Source organism: Nycticebus coucang, unplaced genomic scaffold, assembly GCF_027406575.1.
Source record: "Nycticebus coucang isolate mNycCou1 unplaced genomic scaffold, mNycCou1.pri scaffold_54, whole genome shotgun sequence".
NCBI classification, from domain to species: domain Eukaryota; kingdom Metazoa; phylum Chordata; class Mammalia; order Primates; family Lorisidae; genus Nycticebus; species Nycticebus coucang.
This window is the reverse complement of record NW_026515584.1, coordinates 191,065-208,863: the sequence shown is the minus strand read 5'-3', so window position 1 is coordinate 208,863 and position 17,799 is coordinate 191,065. Positions and strand designations below refer to the sequence as shown.

Below are 17,799 nucleotides of genomic sequence, written 5' to 3'. Positions count from 1 at the left end.
AATTGCATACATGTAACATCTCCACTCTCCATCAGACAGCTCTGCATGACCAGGGGCCTCAGACCTTAATGCCTTGCCAACATTAAGAAACACACAGAAAACAGGGAAGTTGGTGCTACTTCTCTCACTCCTTTTGGCACTGGAAGCTCATTTTATTATATTCTTCCCACCTGTATAACACCTTGATCTACCTTTTATTTAGGAAGTATTTTACTGAACCACTTTGCTATTACATCCATCTGCTCCTTTTCTCTCCATGTACCCCTGTACTGTCTGCTTTCCCATTCTTCATTCCCTTTTGTAAACCTGTTCACTTCCCGATTTCCTGACTTTGCTCAGCTTTCAGACTATATGGAGATGGGATAAAGATTCTGCTCCTTTAGTGATACTCTCTCTTTCATCCTCACTTGTTGCTAACACCTGTTTCGCTTTTTCATTTTATTTTTTTTAATTGTACATGTAATAGGTGGTTTCCTTTGGCATTTATGAGATCTTGGTGCTCATGTTTTTCAATAAATATTCTTTCACATGACATTTTCCATATGATGCAGTCCTTACCATTTACTTGTTCTGGTACTGTCTTGGTTCCATTTGAATTGCCAGTCCCAGAAGAATGACTCTGTTAAAAGTAACATCAATATTGAGTTTCAATTACAGTATAATAAGTGGCACCAAGATTTCCTAATCACTTTCTTAAAAAATGTCTGAATTTTCTACTCTAAAAACAATAATTTTACCTTTAAATAAAAGAAGAATTTCTTGAAAATCAAAGCTTTGCAACCTTACATATGCTCTCTAGATGAACCTTACCTTTCACCTAGGTGTTGCTATTGATACTGTCACCTCACATGGACAGCCAAAGGAAACATATTCAAATGCAAAATCTTAACTCATGTCATATTGCAACAAGGAACTTACTTCACCTTCCATAACTTTACTTTGTATTCTCTAACACAAGTGAATGTTGCAAAAGATTAACACATGGGTTGTCATAGTTCTGGCATTACATCATTAAAATATTTTTAACCCTAGAAATATTTCCATGTTAACATTAGATACTGGCATAATGGACAACTTTGGACTATGTTAAGTATAACACCACCATTGTCAACACTCCTCTATTTAGCTGAACAATTCCTTGACTACATCTAAATATTTTTGATAAAATGTTTGCTGATAGGGAAAATGCTTTAAAGAAAGGAAACCCTATGAGAAGAAAAACTTGATGGGCCAGAGCATGACAGTGGATGGGAAAGACATTTAACTGAGCTCTCCTGGAGAAGGCCAGACCATTGCCAGCATGGAATATTGGCATGAGTGGTAATTCAGGGTGTATGGTGATGTGGTGTACTATTGGATTTGCCGGAACAGTAAAGCCCCACCACAACAGGCAAGTTTCTGTGAGTCCACTCTGGCTTCAGTGGAGGCTGAGTCACCAGTAGTGGCCTCCATGACATCCAGTCTCCCCACAGCTGTCCCAGAAGAAGCCTTTCATGGTTTTTGGTTCTTAGGGGAAACTGGGCATTGAGTGAAAAGATTGTAGTGTGTACTCCTGAGCAGAATTTGATGGTCAGAGTAGGGTGCTGTTTAGCGCAGTTCTGCTGCAGTTTGGCAGTGGGTGAAATATTCTCATGGGGAAAGTCCCCATATAGAATGCCACCATTGTCATAAAGGGCACCAGATGGTTGTGGGGGGACCCTCTTGCTGGGGGCCTATGATGTGGTAATCTGTGTTCTGCCTGTGAGGAGTGGACCTACACTCATGAGGGGCTCCCGAACTCCATGGGAACTGTTGTAGAAGAAATCTGTCAGACCTGTGGCTAAAGAATTTTTCAGAGCTGTGGAATCTCAGATCAGCAGAGCCTGATCGCAGGTGAACATGTGATCACCAACAGCTAACCTGGGAAACAGCTCTAAGCCTGAGGATCAGAGAGAAGTTAACAGTTGTGTTGTTTGTCCCCCATATTCACTGCACCATCAGGTGTTCAGGAAGTACATATTGCAACATAAATATATTCCTACTAAAGTTGTATCCCTACCTCATATACATGTGTATGTTTATATACATGTACTATATAAACAAGCTAAAATCCTGCACCCCAAAAAAAAAAAATACAGGAACGCTTGCCCTTGTTGAATGTAAATATTGAAGTTAGTTAAAGAATCAGCCATATATACACACACACACACACACACACACAATTTCTTTGGGTTGATATCATTGTTTCTTTTATTTCTCTTCTTTCCTTCCTCTATTGGTGGCTGAGATTGCTTACATCAAGCTATTTGAACTTCTTCCCCCCCCCACTTTATCTTATTTCAATGTATTTTGTTTCCTGTTAAGTTGTTTGGCTGATTCTTTAACTAACTTTCATTTTTACATTCAAAAAGGGCAAGGTTTCCAGTATTTTGTTGTTGTTGCTGTTGTTGTTGCTGAATTTTAGCTTGCTTTTTTCTGTCCGCACTTCACTCCTCAGCATTCTCTCAGTTGATAGAGACTCTTATCTATCACCTCTCCCAAAGTGCTTCTGCATCAGCTAGGATATTCCCCTCCCACATTTTTTTTTTCTTCTTGGTGTGTTCTCTTTCTTCTTTATTTATTTGTCTCCTCTCTCTCCCCTTTGATTAAACAGTACATTTAATTTTATGTATCTATTCTCATATTTGTATTTTTATTTTTTCTTCTTTTTCCATCCTTTCTTTTCTGAGGGTGGGTGTGACACAGCGGTGGTCTGGCAGGTCGATTTCAGCAGTAGTCTGGCTCAAAGAAGCCAGGAAAACTTTCTAGTGTTGGCCCCAGGAAGATAGTATTGGGAAGATCATGCTGTAAAAGTTTCCTATTTTGCTATATATTTTTTTCTTTCTTTTTTCATCCTTACTCAATTTTTCCTTCTTGGTTTTTGGGTTTGTTATTGTTGTTTGTTTGTTTTTATTAATGGCAGAGGAAGAGTCAGGATGTGTTCAAGCTTGTAAGGAGTGCCTGAACTAGAGGAATCCACCCAGCCCAGCTCCACAAAAACCTTGAGCTATAGGCTTGGCCATAACATGCATGAAATATAACCTGCTGAAAAATAACATTTGTGCCATCACTCTCATGCTCCCTTCCTATTCTCCTTTTCACCTGTTCTTCAATTTTCTTCCATTATTCCCCCTACACACTTTGGCTTTTTTTTTTTTTTCCTTTTGTGTTCCTTTCTTTTGCTTTTCTCTTACTCTTTCCTTCTTTTTTCCATCTTTTTTTCTCTTTTTCTTTTCTCTTGCCTCTCCTTGCTTACTCCTACTCTCCTCTGCCTATTGACCCCACAACAAGAGGCCTCTTCTGAGGCCTAAAATCTGAGACAAGGTAACTTGAAGGAGAGGAGGAAGTAAGAAGGAGAAAGGAGCAAAAAGAAGTGAACAAGAAGAGAGCACAAATGAGGAGGGACGAAAAGAAAACTCAGGCACCATGAAGAACCAAAATAGAGCAACTCTTCCAAGGGACCGTCAAGAAATTTTTAAGGAAGACTCTTCCTATAAGGAATTAATGGATTTAACAGAAAGGCAATTTGAAAATATGGATGATTAAGACACAAAAAGGATTGAATAAGAAAATGGAAAGACAAAACCAAAGGTCAGATGAGAGATAGGTAGAATATAGGATGCAGATGAGCTGAAATAAGTGAAGCAGACAATCTGGGAATGTAAAGAAGCAGTCAAAAGTATCAAATAGAGTATACCACAGAGAAGAAAGAACATCAGAGTTAAGAGCATAAAGTCTTTGAGTTAACACAGGATGTTACAGAGTCAGAAAAGAAGAGAGAGATAGCAGAGTAGGAGCTTATAGAACTAGGAGATGCCATGAAGCATTCAAACATATGGATGATAGGAATACCAAAAGAGGAAGAAGACTGACCCAAAGGCAAGGAAGCCCTACTGGAGACTATGATAAATGAAAACTTTCCTAGTTTTACTAAAGATCCTGACACACACTTTTCAGATGGATATCAAACCGGAGTCATCTCAATTCTAACAGAGCCTCTCCAAGACACAATTTGATCAACGTGTCACAAGTCAAGATGAAGGAGAAAACTCTGCAAGCAGCTAGGAATAAGTGCCAATTGACCTACAAGGTCAGTAGGTTGATAGCAGACTTTTCAACTGAAACGTTCCAAGCCAGAAGAGCATGGTCATACACCTTCAACATCCTTAAACAAAATAATTTTCAGCCCAGAATCCTGTGTCCTGCTAAACTTAGCTTCAAAATGGATGGAGAAATCCAATCTTTTTCTGACATACAAGCACTGAGGAAATTTCTCACAAGAAGACCAGCTCGAAAGGAAATACTTAGACCTATTCTCAATACTGCACACCACAGTGAACCACTAACAAAGAAAATACCTAGCAGCCAAAAACCAAAGCTTAGCTTCCACAATGGCAGAAAGAATAAAATTACAGAACAAACCATCTCATAATGACATGAATAGAATTCTACCATCTAATCAACATTCTCAATAAATGTAAATGGATTGAATTCCCCACTGAAGAGGTACAGGCTGTCTTATTGGATAAAAAGACAAACGAAAACAAACAAACAAACAACAATAATAACCCCCAAGACATCCATATGCTGTTTCCAAGAGACACACCTAGCCCTGAAGGACAAATCAAGCCTCAGGGTTAAGGGATAGAAAACAGTGCACCAAGCAAATGGAAATCATAAAGGGCTGCAATTATATTCTCAGATACAATCAGATTCAAAGCAACTTTAGTTAAGAAAGACAAACAAGGACACTTCATAGTTGTAAAAGGAACAACACAACAAGAAGAGACCTCAATTTTAAACATTTATGCACCTAACTTAAATACTCCCAGATTTATACAACAGACCTTGAATGGTCTCAGCAATGTGATATCCCAGAATATCTTTTTTTTTTTTTTTTGTAGAGACAGAGTCTCATTGTACCGCTCTTGATTTGAGTGCCATGGCATCACACGGCTCACAGCAACCTCCAACTCCTGGGCTTAAGTGATTCTCTTGCCTCAGCCTCCCAAGCAGCTGGGACTACAGGCACCCACCACAACGCCCAGCTATTTTTTTGTTGCAGTTTGGCAGGGGCTAGGCCTGAACCCGCCACTCTCGGCATATGGGGCCGGTGCCCTACTCACTGAGCCACAGGCGCCGCCTATATCCCAGAAAATCTTAACAGTCAGGACTTCGACACCCTTCTGACAAAATTGGACATATCCTCTAAACAGAAACTAAACTAGGCTACAAATGACTTAAATATGACTCTAGAACAAACGGGTAGAATACACCATCCTAAAGCAAAAGAATATACTTTTTTTTTTAATCAGCTCATGGCACATGCTCCAAAATATATCACATACTATGATACAAATCAAATCTCGGCAAAATTAAAGGAATAGAAATTATATCATGCTTCTTCTCAGAACACAAGACTATAATGCTGATGATCAACTCTAATAAAATTGTTCATGCCCACACAAAGTCTTGTAAACTTCACAACCTTATGCTGAATGATAGTTGGGTTCAGAAAGAGATAAAAAAAAAAAGGAAAGGGTTAATTTCTTCAAACATAACAACAGTTATGACAGAAGTTACCAAAACCTCTGGGATGCAACAAAATCTATCCTGAGAGGAAAATTTATTGTGCTACAAGCCCACCTTCAAAAACCCAAAATTGAGTGCATCAGCACACTCACAAGTCATCTTATGGAATTGGAAAAAGACCCTAATCTCAGCAGAAGAAAAGAGATAGCCAAAATTAAATCAGATGTTAATGAAATTGAAAACAAAACAAAACAAAAATTCAGAAAATGAATGAAATAAAAAGTTGGATTTTTGAAAAAGTAAATAACAGATAAACTTTTGACCACACTAACTGGAAACAGGGAAGTAAAATCTCTAGTAACCTCAATTATAAATGATAAAGGTGAAATAACAACAAATGCTACAGAGATATAAGATATATTATCACTGAATACTTCAAGAAACTCTATGCCCAGAAATTTGACAATGTGGAGGAAATGGATCAATAATTGGAAACATGCCCTTGTACTAGACTTAAGAAGAAATAGACTTTCTGAACAGACCAATTTCAAGCACTGAGATCAAAGAAGCAATAAAATATACCCCCACCCTAAAAATGCCCAGGTCAGATGGCCTGACACCACAGTTCTATCAAACTTTCAAAGAGCAGCTTATACCCATACTGAAAAAATTATTCCAAAAAATTGAGGAGGAAGGAATCTTCACTAAAACATTCTATGAAGTAAACATAACTCTGATATCAAAACCAGGAAAAAATCCAACTAAAAAGGAGAACTACAGACCAATTTTACTAATGAATATAGTTGCAAAAATTCTCGATAAAATCCTAGCCTGTAGATGACAGTTTATCATTAAAAAATTCATACATCATGGTCAAGCAGGATTCAGCCCAGGGATGCAAGGCTGTTTTAACATATACAAATCCATAAATCTAATTCACCATATCAATAGAACCAAAAACAAAGACCATATCATGCTCTCAATAGAAGCAGAAAAAAAAAATTTGGTAAAAATGAAACATCCTTTTCTAATTAGAACTCTGAAGAATATAGGCATTGGTGGTGTATTCCTTAAACTGCTTGAAGCTATCTATGACAAAGCCACAGCTTATATTATACTGAATGGAATAAAACTGAAAACTTTTCCACTCAGAACTGGAACAGACAATGTTGTCCTCTATCACCACTACTATTCAAGGTAGTGCTGGAAGTTCTAGCCAATACAATGAGGCAAGAGAAGGAAATAAAGGGGATGCAAAAGGGGGCAGAAGAAGTGAAGCTCTCCCTCTTTGCTGATGATATGACCTTATAGTTAAATAACCATAAGGATGCAACCAGAAGACTCCTGGAAGCGATAAAAAAAAAAAATACAGTAATGTCTCAGGATATGAAACCAATGTCCAAAAATCAGTAGCTTATGCAAATGCCAATAACAGCCAAGATGAGAAGGTAATTAAGGACATAATACCCTTCACAGTAGCTTAAAAGAAAATGAAATGCCCAGAAATATACATCACCAAAGAGGTGAGCGACCTGTACAAAGAAAACTACGAACCCTAAAAAAAACATAACAGAAGATATTAACAAATGGAAGAACAGACTATGCTCATAGCTGGGAAGAATCAACATTGTTAAAATGTCTATACATCCCAAAGCAAACTACAGATTCAATGCCATTCTTATTAAAGTACTCGCTGTGCTTTCAAGAGCTGGAAAAAATAATTCTTCATTTTGTATGGAACCATAAAAAATTCCATATAGCCAAAGCAGTTCTTGAGGGTAAAAACCAACCTGAGGGCATCAGCATACCAGACTTTAGGCTGTACTACAAGGCCATAGTGGTCAAAACAGCATGACACTGACAAAAATAGAGACATATACATTTGGATTTGAGTAGAAAACCAGGGAATGAAACTAACATGGTACAGCCACCTAATCTTTGATAAAACAAACAAGAACATATACTGGAGGAAAGAATCTGTAATCAATAAATGGTGCTGGGAGAACTGGATATCCACATGTAAGAGACTGAAACTGGACCCACACTTTTCTCCACTTACAAAAAATGATTCAAGATGGAAATAAAGACCTTAATTTAAGGCATGAAATGATAAAAATCCTCAAAGAAAGCATTGGAAAAACACCGCAAGATATCAGCCTGGGGAAAGACCTTGTGAAGAAGACTTACATAGCAATTGCAACAACAAAAATAAACAAATGGGACTTAATTAAATTAAAAAGCTTCTGTACAGCTAAGGAGACAAGAACCAAAGCAAATAGATAACTACACAATAGGAAAGGATATTTCCAGATTTTGAATCAGACAAAAGATTGATAACTAGGATCTACAGAGAACTCAAATTAATCCACAAGAAAAAAGCCAACAATCCCATAAATCCCTGGTCAAGAGAGATGAATATAACCTTCTCTAAAGAAGATTGACTAATGGCTAACATATGAAAAAATGCTCATGATCTCTAATTATTAGAAAAATGCAAATCAAAACCACCCTGAGAGATCATCTAAACACAGTGAGAATAGTACACATCACAAAATCTCAAAACTGCATATGCTGGCATGAATGTGGAAAGAAGGGAACACTTCTACACTGCCAAAGTAATACTAACTTTTTGGAAGGCAGTGTGGAGAACCCTCAAAGAACTCCAGGTAGACCTCCCATTTGATCCTGCAAACCCATTACTTGGTTTCTACCCAGAAGGAAAAAAAAATCCTTTTACCATAAGGACACTTGCACTAGACTGTTTACGGCAGCTCAATTTACAATTGTCAAAATGTGGAAACAGCCTAAATGCCTCCAAACCCAAGAATGGATTCATAAGCTGTGGTATAAGTATACAATGGAATAATATCCAGCCATTAAAAAAGATGGGATGAATATTTTCTGATTCATGCCTCAGGAACACGTGCAGTATGTACTGCTTTTCCTTCTTCATAAGTGCCTGTAGAAGCAGAAGCACTGTGCCCTTTCACTTGAACAAGCCCACACTTCATTTCTCTAAAGTTATCAAGTCACAAATTTTGCATTGCTAGATTGAACCATAGTTCTGATATCTAATATCCAATTAATGGTGTTTGGTTCCTATTTCTTGCCACTACACTTTGAAAGTCATGGTCTTCCTTCATTCCAGTGGTAACTTCTGAGTTCCTTCCTTCTTTTAGTGTCAGTATAATTTTCACATTTCTCCTCATGTTTGTTAAATACATGTCCAGGTTCTTTGCGCATTATTAACATTTTCACATTATACTTCTTTTCATTTAAATAAAGTTCAGAATGGGAGAAGATATTTGCAGGTTATGTTTCTGACAAAGTTTTGAGAACTAGAATCCACAGAAAACTCAAGCTAATTAATAAAAAAAGAACAAGTGATCCCATTTCATTGTGGGCAAAAGATTTGAATGGAAGCTTCTCTGAAGAAGACAGGTGCATGGCCTATAGACACATGAAAAAAACTGCTCATCATCCCTATTCATCAGAGAAATGCAAATCAAAACCTCATTGAAACATCATCTAACTCCAGTAAGAGTAGCCCACATCACAAAACCCCAAAAGTGCAGATGTTGGTGTGGACGTGGGGAGAAGGGAACACTTCTGCACTACTAGTGAGAATGCAAGCTGAAATGTTCCTTTTGGAAAGAGGTTTGGATAACACTTAGGGAACTGAAAGGAGACCTGCCATTTGATCCTGCAATTCCTCTACTAGGTCTATATTAGATGACCACAAATCATTTTACAACATAGATATTTGTACCACAATGTTTATTTAAGCCCAAATCATAATTGCTCAGTCATGGAAGAAGCCCAAGTGCCCATAGACCCATGAATGGATTAACAACTTATGGTGTATGTGTGTGTGTGTATAATTGAATATCATACATCCATAAAATGATGGAGACTTTATTTATTTTATGTCACATAGATGGAGCTGGAACATATTATTCTTAGTGAAAAGTATCTCAAGAATGGGAAAAATGTATCCAATGTACTCAGTACTATTATGAAACCAACATATAATCCCACACACTTTTACACAAATGATAAAACACAAGTGTAGCCCAGAATGAACCAGAGAACAGGAGAGGAAGGGCAGGGGACCGGGAAGGCCGGGTAGATGGAGGATAATTGGTGGGACATCATCTATGGTGTATATTAAGGGTACATGTTAAATCTACTAGGAGTAGAGTATAAATGTCTTAACACAACAAATAATTAAGTGAGGTGAAGGCAATGTTAACCAGTTTGATGTAAGCATTCCAAATTGTGTATAAAATCAGCACATTATACCCCATAAAGGCATTAAGGAACACAGTTATGACTGAAAAAAAATTATGAAATAAAAAAATAAAATAAAAACATCATATTAAAGACAAAAAAAAAACTTAGTGTCCATTCATTTCAACTGTAACTTCTGAGTTTCTTGCTTATTTACTGTCTGTAACATATTCACATTTCTCCTCACCTGCGTCAAGTGTATTCCTAATGTCTATCTGGATTGTTATAATTTTCAGAGTTTATTTTTTTCATTTAAATAAAGTTTAGAGGGTGAGTGGTGAGTATTCCTAGGGGACACAATGTAGGCATGAGATAAAAAGATATTTTTTTATGACTGAGGACTTTTTCTGAGAAAATGCCTGAAGCACTAAGGAGCAGACACTCCAGGTGCATCTTTCCCCTCACAGTCTGGTATACTATTTGTTAAATTGGATGAAGCTCTTTTTTTTTTTTTTTAATTGTTGGGGACTCATTGAGGGTACATAGAAGTAGGTTACATTAATTGGTTTTGTCAGATAAGGAGACTATTATATTTGTGTCCTGCCCCACAAAAGGTGAAATCTATCCCCCACGCCCTCCCTCCTTCCTTTTCTCAGCTCTCCCCATCCCTCACCCCCATTGTGTACTAGGACCTTAATTGTCCACATATCAGAATTGAGTACATAGGGTTCTTATTTCTCCATTCTTGTGATGCTTTACTAAAAATAATGTGTTCCACATGCATCCAGGTTAATACACAGGATGTGAAATCTCCGTCTTTTTTAGTGACTGAGTAGTATTCCATGCTATACAAATACCACAGCTCTTAATCCATTCTTGAGTTGGTGGGCATTTAGGCTGCTTCCACATTTTGGTGATAGTAAATTGAGCTTCAATAAATAGGCTGGAATAAATAGGGAAAGGTTATTGGCATATTTTGATTCAGACAAAAGCTTGATAACTAGGATCTACAGAGAACTTGAAGTAATAAACATTGAAACAGTCAACAATCCCTTAGATCACTGGGCAAGAGAGATGAATAGAAACTTTTCTAAAGAAGACAAACAGAGGAATGGCTTATTAATATATGAAAACTGCACATCATCCCTAATAATTAGAGAAATGCAAATGAAAACCACCCTGAAATACCATCTAACCCCAGGGAGAATGGCTCACATCACAGTCTCAAAACTGTAGATGCTGGCATGTGTGAGGAGAGAAAACACTTTTACACTGCTGGTGGAACTGCAAATGAATACAGCCTTTTTGGAAGGCAGTGTGGAGAACCATCGAGGACCTCAAGCTAGACTACCCATTTGACCCTGCAATCCCACTGCTGGGCATCTACCCAAAAGAAAAAAAAATCCGTTTATCACAAGGACACTTACAGAAGGTGCTTTTAAAAACTTTGCTTCTTCCTTACAGTAACTCAGCTATAGGGCAAGCAGGAATTTTGTATTATTCATAGTTTTAGTCAGAACACTGTTACAACTCATTTCTTAGGTGTTTTTATTGATTTCCCCATTCCACTTCACCTTGATTGACCCCACATTTGCTCATACTTTTGCACACAAGGAAGTTCTGAATATACAGATATATTCTATCAGTCCTCATTTATTCCTAGTCAGGAGACATGTTTTCATATGCAAACATGCAATATTCTTGTGCTTATTTTGTTTCTCAGTTGTGTTTTCTGTCAAGGAGAATGTTCTTTCCAAAATAAAATTAGAAAATAAGAATCGTACTGGAAAACTTCCTAAATGTATTTATCTACTCTGAAATCACTGGATTCTAAATACATGTTAAAAAGTAATATTCCTTAAATAACACATAGAAAAAAATTGTGAACTAGCAAATGTAACATTCTCATTCAGTCCAGAATTAACTTATTATCTTTAAAAACGACCAAATGCATCAGCAGATAACTAGTGTGAATACAGAGCCTCCCTAACTAAAACCTTCTAACCTCAATAGTGGCCCCCCCCAAGACTGCATTTCCAAACTGTTTTTAAAAACTGATGACAACTCAAACCTGGGAAACTATACATTATTACATGATAAAATCAATAGCAATCAGAAAGAAAAGCCAATCCTCAAATGTAAATTCAAATGATATCCATAATATGACAGTGCTATTTTCTGACACAGACTATCTATCTGCTTAAGCCTATGACTAAGATATTCTAATGTCCTCTTAAGACAGTGCGTGAAGGAACCTTGATACCATTTAATAATGTCCTGCAGGTAAGTAGCTACAAACTTGCTGCTGCACCCTCACATCAAAGTCCCATTCTTAAGGTAGGATTATCTTCATAGGCACAGTCTAATGACCCCTTTCCCTCACTCAACACACACTGAACTGAGTCAGAGGCCATAAGGAGAAAGAAATACTTTACCTGGCATGAATGACTGGCAGTGTAAAATTGCACTACAGTTTGGGACATTGGGAATGGTGATTCTTTGAACATGAGTCCAACTCAGTGGCCATTTTGGTGAAATTGCTCATAATTTCTCTTGCTTAGTAATATGATTCTGTACTTGGCAATACCTTCCTTATTATATAAGGTTATAAAACTAAAGAACCAGAAAAACATCAGAAATTCTCTGCCTCGATTCCAAGGACAAAGATTAGTTATAAGTCACTCCTCACTCTAGCAAGGGTTAAGTTTTATAACTAGTTAAAAAAACTCCCTCAACTTAAACATTAGCTTATGACATATGAATTCTAAAATACTATTCCAGTAGGAAATGTCCCTTGGACAATGTCACATCATTCACATAAAGAAAACAGTATTAAACCAGAAACATAAATGTAAATTTGTTTATACCTGTGGCTTGTCATTTTCATCTCCTTTAGGCTCTTCTTCCTCTTCTTCTGATGTAACAAAGTTGTATACTGTAAATTTCATATATTTAGGTAAATGAGTTGATTAGAATGATGTGATAAAAGCTATCAGCTTTATAAAAGTGGATAGAAAGCTACGTTTCTGTTGATTTTATAAATTGAGTTTAGATGAGGTTAAGTCTTTAGCAGACTATAGACTTCCTTAAAAAATACTCCTAATTAATCTAACAATGAGTTGCTTAGAATTATGTGGTAAAAGCTATCAGCTTTATAAAAATGGATAGAAAGCTAAATTTCTTTTTATTTTATAGATTGAGAGTTAGATGAAGTTGTCTTTAGCAGACTATATACTTCTTTAAAAAATACTCCTAATTATCTAACACTTGAAAAACCACTCAGAAACTACTAGGCATTAGTGTGTAAAAGGCACACAAAGATCACAGATTCACGCAGAAATTCATCCACCCAACATAAATGACAAAGCCATCATAAACAAAGAAAAAATTTTCAATCCAGGAAAACATATGAAGTAGCCCTGTTTACTTCTTTCTCCTACTTAATAGAACCTGCCAGGCATTGCACATGTTATTCACTAAGTTGCTGTTACTTTTTATACCATAATCAGTGTATGCCCTGTGACTTACGTGTGAAATGCTTTCCTTCTAATATGCTGACAATATTTATTCCGTTTGTTCTTTACTTTTTTCTTCTTGTTATTTTTCTCCTTTCTTTTATTTTCTTTCATTCTTTCCTTCTCTATTTTTGGACACAGATTGCTATGTGAGGACTCTGTTAATTACAGCTCTTTCCCTGGACAAACGGCATCTACTCTCTCACTGAGGCCTCAGCATTTATGGATTTCTCTTCTGCACCTTCCCCACCTGAACTATAAGTTAATTCTTTCCATTTCTATTCCCCAGATCCCAAGGCTGTAGGTCACAATATTCCACAGCATTGTTGGGCACACAGTTTTTATCTATTCTACTTGATAATTATACTGTGGTTAAAGGGAAATAAATAAGATCTGTCAGGGTTGGATTTTCCAGAAGTCATGTCTGAACTGAGAAGTAAAGGGTAAGATGAGCAAGATGAAAAGATGGAGAGGCCAGGAAAAAGGGAGAGCAGGACAGGAAGCAGCAGGAGTAAAAACAAGTCTGAAAGAGGATGTGCATTTGTCCAACAGAGAGGGATTGGTTCAGAGGGCACTCCCAGAGGTAGTTCAGTAATGCTAGTGAAAAGACAGACACACAGGGAAAGGGCTAAAATGGAAAGTTGAGAAAAAGTCAGATTGTGAAAACCCCATGTGAGACCTAAGGTACTATTGTAGGTACTATATTACCAATTCAAGGTCTGCTTAATCATCCTAATGGCCCTGGAGAGGGACCACAGTTAGGGAAGGTAAATTCCAGGGCCACATGTATAAACAGAAGATGACTTACAGGCTATACTGCAAAATAAATGCACTTCTGAAATATATGAATGGTTCCAGAAATGTTTCACATAGTGTTAGCCTCCAGTGTAATGTGGTTTTTTATGGAATGAATAAAATAATCTGAGTTTTGTATTATAATTTTTTCAATTTCAATGCTCAGTATAGTAAGATTTTTTAAATTAAATCATAGCTGTGTACATTAATGTAATCATGGGGTACAATGTGCTGGTTTTATATACAATTTGAAATATTTTCATTGAGCTGGTTAACATAGCCTTCATGGCATTTTCTTAATTGTTGTGTTCAGACATTTATATTCTGCATTTAGTAAGTTTCACCTGTACCCTTTTAAAATGCTCTGTAGGTATGATCCCACCATTTACCCTCCATCCACCCATCCTCTCCCTCCCCTCCCTTACCCCCTTCCCCATATTCTTGTGCTTTAATAGGGTTATAGCTTTCATATGAAAGCTATAAATCAGTTTCATAGTAGGGCTGAGTACATTGGATACTTTTTCTTCCGTTCTTGAGATACTTTGCTAAAAAGAATATTTTCCAGCTCCACCCATGTAAACATGAAAGAAGTAAAGTCTTCATCTTTCTTTAAGGCTGCATAATATTCCATGGTGTACATATACCACAATTTATTGATCCATTCATGGATCGAAGGGCACTTGGGCTTCTTCCATGACTTAGCAATTATGAATTGGGCTGCAATAAACATTCTGGTACAAATACCTTTAATGTTTACAATGGACTGTATACAAAGGCTCCTAGGGATCCCCAATCACATTTACTTACGAATGCCCCTTTTCTAATCTGCGTTCAGAGTGTTCAGTTAAGTGTGGTACACATATGTTGGAAAGGTATAGAGAGCTTAAATTAAACAAGGATACTAGTGTCATTCTCAACAGATGCAAAAAATGTAAAGTTGAGCAAATAAAGAAGTTGCAATGTATACCATTTTTGTACAGTTTAATGACACAAAGACTAATTATCAGCAATATTTATCACCAGACACACTTTGAAAGTCTATGGAAATAATGTCCAGACAACTCCCAGTGTTGATTACTTCTGTGTAATATATTCAATAGTACGGAAGCACTATTTCCTACTATCAACCTTTCAGGATCATGGTTTTAAGACTGTGTCTACCATATAGTCATAAAGGAATGATTAATTATTTTACTAATAAGCATACTCCCTCACACAAACACACTCTGCTAATTGGATCATCTGACTTCCTTTGCATCACCAGTGCAAAATCAGTAAGATGGAATAATTAAACATGACTGAGATGTTAACATGAAGTGCTCCTCTAAGTAAAGATTCGAATTCCAAGAAGCACTTGGAAAGTTGTGGAATCACCAAATTCACCTCTGTCAATTCCCTAACAAGGACAGGGATGCCAAATCAGAGAACAATGGGAGGCAGAATAACAACAACAACAAAAGAAAATTACCTGTTGCAGCTGGTTTAACTTTAATCCTTTGTACTCCTTTTTTTGGAATAGGAGGTTTTATATCAACATCACGCACAGTAAGCTTTGAAACAAATTGTATCATAAGTAAAGCATAATTTCACATAATGTACAGAAAATAATTCAAGACAATGAATATTATTACCTGATACTGAGGTTGTGTCTTAACATGCACTGAAAAACAAAGAGAATATACAATCAGTGTAAATGACACTGTAAATGTAAATATGACAAAGCCAAACATACAGTGGAGGAGAGTTCCTATTGAGCAGAAGCCTCAAGCTGGGCTTTGAAAATAATTACTTTAGGTTTCTGGCTGCTTTTTCTCTCTTTTATTGGTGGATTTATTGATTTTTGGGCAGACAGGAGCATAACAGACGAAAAGTGAAGACAACAGGAATACAAGTTTAATATAATATACAGTTAAAACTTCAAAAGTGAGATTATGTTTCAAATGAAAATCACTCATATAGAAAAGTGTACATACAGAAGAGTGAAGAGTGGTCTTTATTTGAAGGAGCAAATCATGACCCAGAGAGCATAAAAGGCAAGGCCGATGGCAGAAGCTTACAGCATGCCTTTACTACAACCCAAAACATCATTTGTACAATAGGCTGCAATTAACTGCCAAGTTCTTCAGTTTGTGGACGTCATTTAGGAAGAAACACAGCTATGATGACAGTTCAGATGAGGGCATATAATCCATTTCTCATTAGAGGAAGGGTTCAATCGATCTGCATGGCTAGACCCTTGTAGAATAGCAGTTTTAAAAATTTGATCTTTTCCACACCCACAAGAGACGCAAGTATACCAATATTTCTTAGGTCCTCTACTTTTGTGCTGTTAACTTTCTTTCTCAATTCATATAAGAGGTATGTGAGAAATTATACTGAGCTATCTATGGTGAATTATTTATCAAAAAGGAAACACTGAATGGCCATATAATTATTAGATGTTGGGTGGCTCCTGTGGCTCCAAGGAGTAGGGCACTGGCCCCATATGCCAGAGGTGGCAGGTTCAAACCAAGCCCTGGCCCTAAAAAAAAAAAAAAAAAAGTTCAAGTGTTTTTAAAAAAGAATTATTAGATGTTAATGAATTTTTGTATTCAAAAATCACTAGAATATTCACTGCACGTGACATTAAAACTCAGAAAAAATAAGCTTTTAGGCTTTTTTTTTAAATTTTCAGAATATTAGGGGATACATATTTTGCTTGCATAGTTTACTTTTATACAGATTGAATCAAATGATAAGTGTACTGTTTCTAAAATGAATGTTCTTGGAGATCTCACATTAACTCATTAAGGGATTTTACGAAACACCTACTTTATAGAAAAAAATAGCATTTGCAAAAAAAGCCACCCATCTTTGTTCAATGTAACCTCATCTTATTAATTAGTATCAATGCAACATATATCTCAGATGCCTGATCCTTCTGGAGAAAAGAAATGCCTTTCTGTGTTCTGCCCTAATCCCAGCACTTCCTCCTCCTTCCAGTAATCTCTGGAGCTGCAGTAATCCAATCTTGGTTTGCCAAAAAAAAAAAAAAAAAAAAAAAATCTTGCAATCTGCCATCTGCATTCTTTTGATGGATTATTTCCACCACCTCTTTCCTCTTTATTTGCAATAACATCATATATCTAGTATTTCAATTTCTCTCATTCATTGTCATCCTCCAGCTAGGAAGATGCTCAGAAATAAGAGCAAAATAATGCTTTCCCTTGATTCTCCGTTGGAAGTGTTCTTCAGTGGTGCCTCTTACACATTTCTCTACAGAGAACTTTACACCCTAGTTATTCAGGGCATTCTGAGGACCAAGAGCACTGGAAACAAATGAGAATGCATTACGACTGTAGAATCACAAACCTGCTCAATCACGGTGTGCATTTTTAACATGGTCCCCAATGATTTCTTAATGTTTTGAGAAGCTCTTGTATTTAAAGAGTCCACATTTCTTTACCTAAAAATATCCTTTGGAATACAGCTCCCAGTTCCTCCCAGTCACATATTCCACACTGAAATGGCATTTAAAATCACAAAATTTCTAAGGGAATGTTACTTGGCAACAGCTTTCCTGACCTCTCCATGAATAAGCCTATTGTCTTCTATCAATTGAATTGAACCATATGATATGAGGAAACATCACTTTATACAATGAGAAATTGCATACCAGTACAGTTCCACACTCCTGCATGACCAGGGGCCACAGACTTTAATGCCTTCC

The 17,799-nt window shown here is 36.7% G+C and overlaps 1 long non-coding RNA gene across 1 annotated transcript; it reads right to left on the bottom strand.

Annotated features, from left to right (window-relative positions):
- Window positions 1-561: 561 nt before the first annotated feature.
- On the bottom strand, window positions 562-15,752 carry LOC128579432 (uncharacterized). Its single transcript, XR_008378149.1, has 4 exons — window positions 15,722-15,752; window positions 15,559-15,640; window positions 12,648-12,715; window positions 562-619 (listed from the first exon to the last, which is right to left on the bottom strand). It is a non-coding gene; the product is annotated as an uncharacterized LOC128579432 (long non-coding RNA).
- Window positions 15,753-17,799: the final 2,047 nt, after the last annotated feature.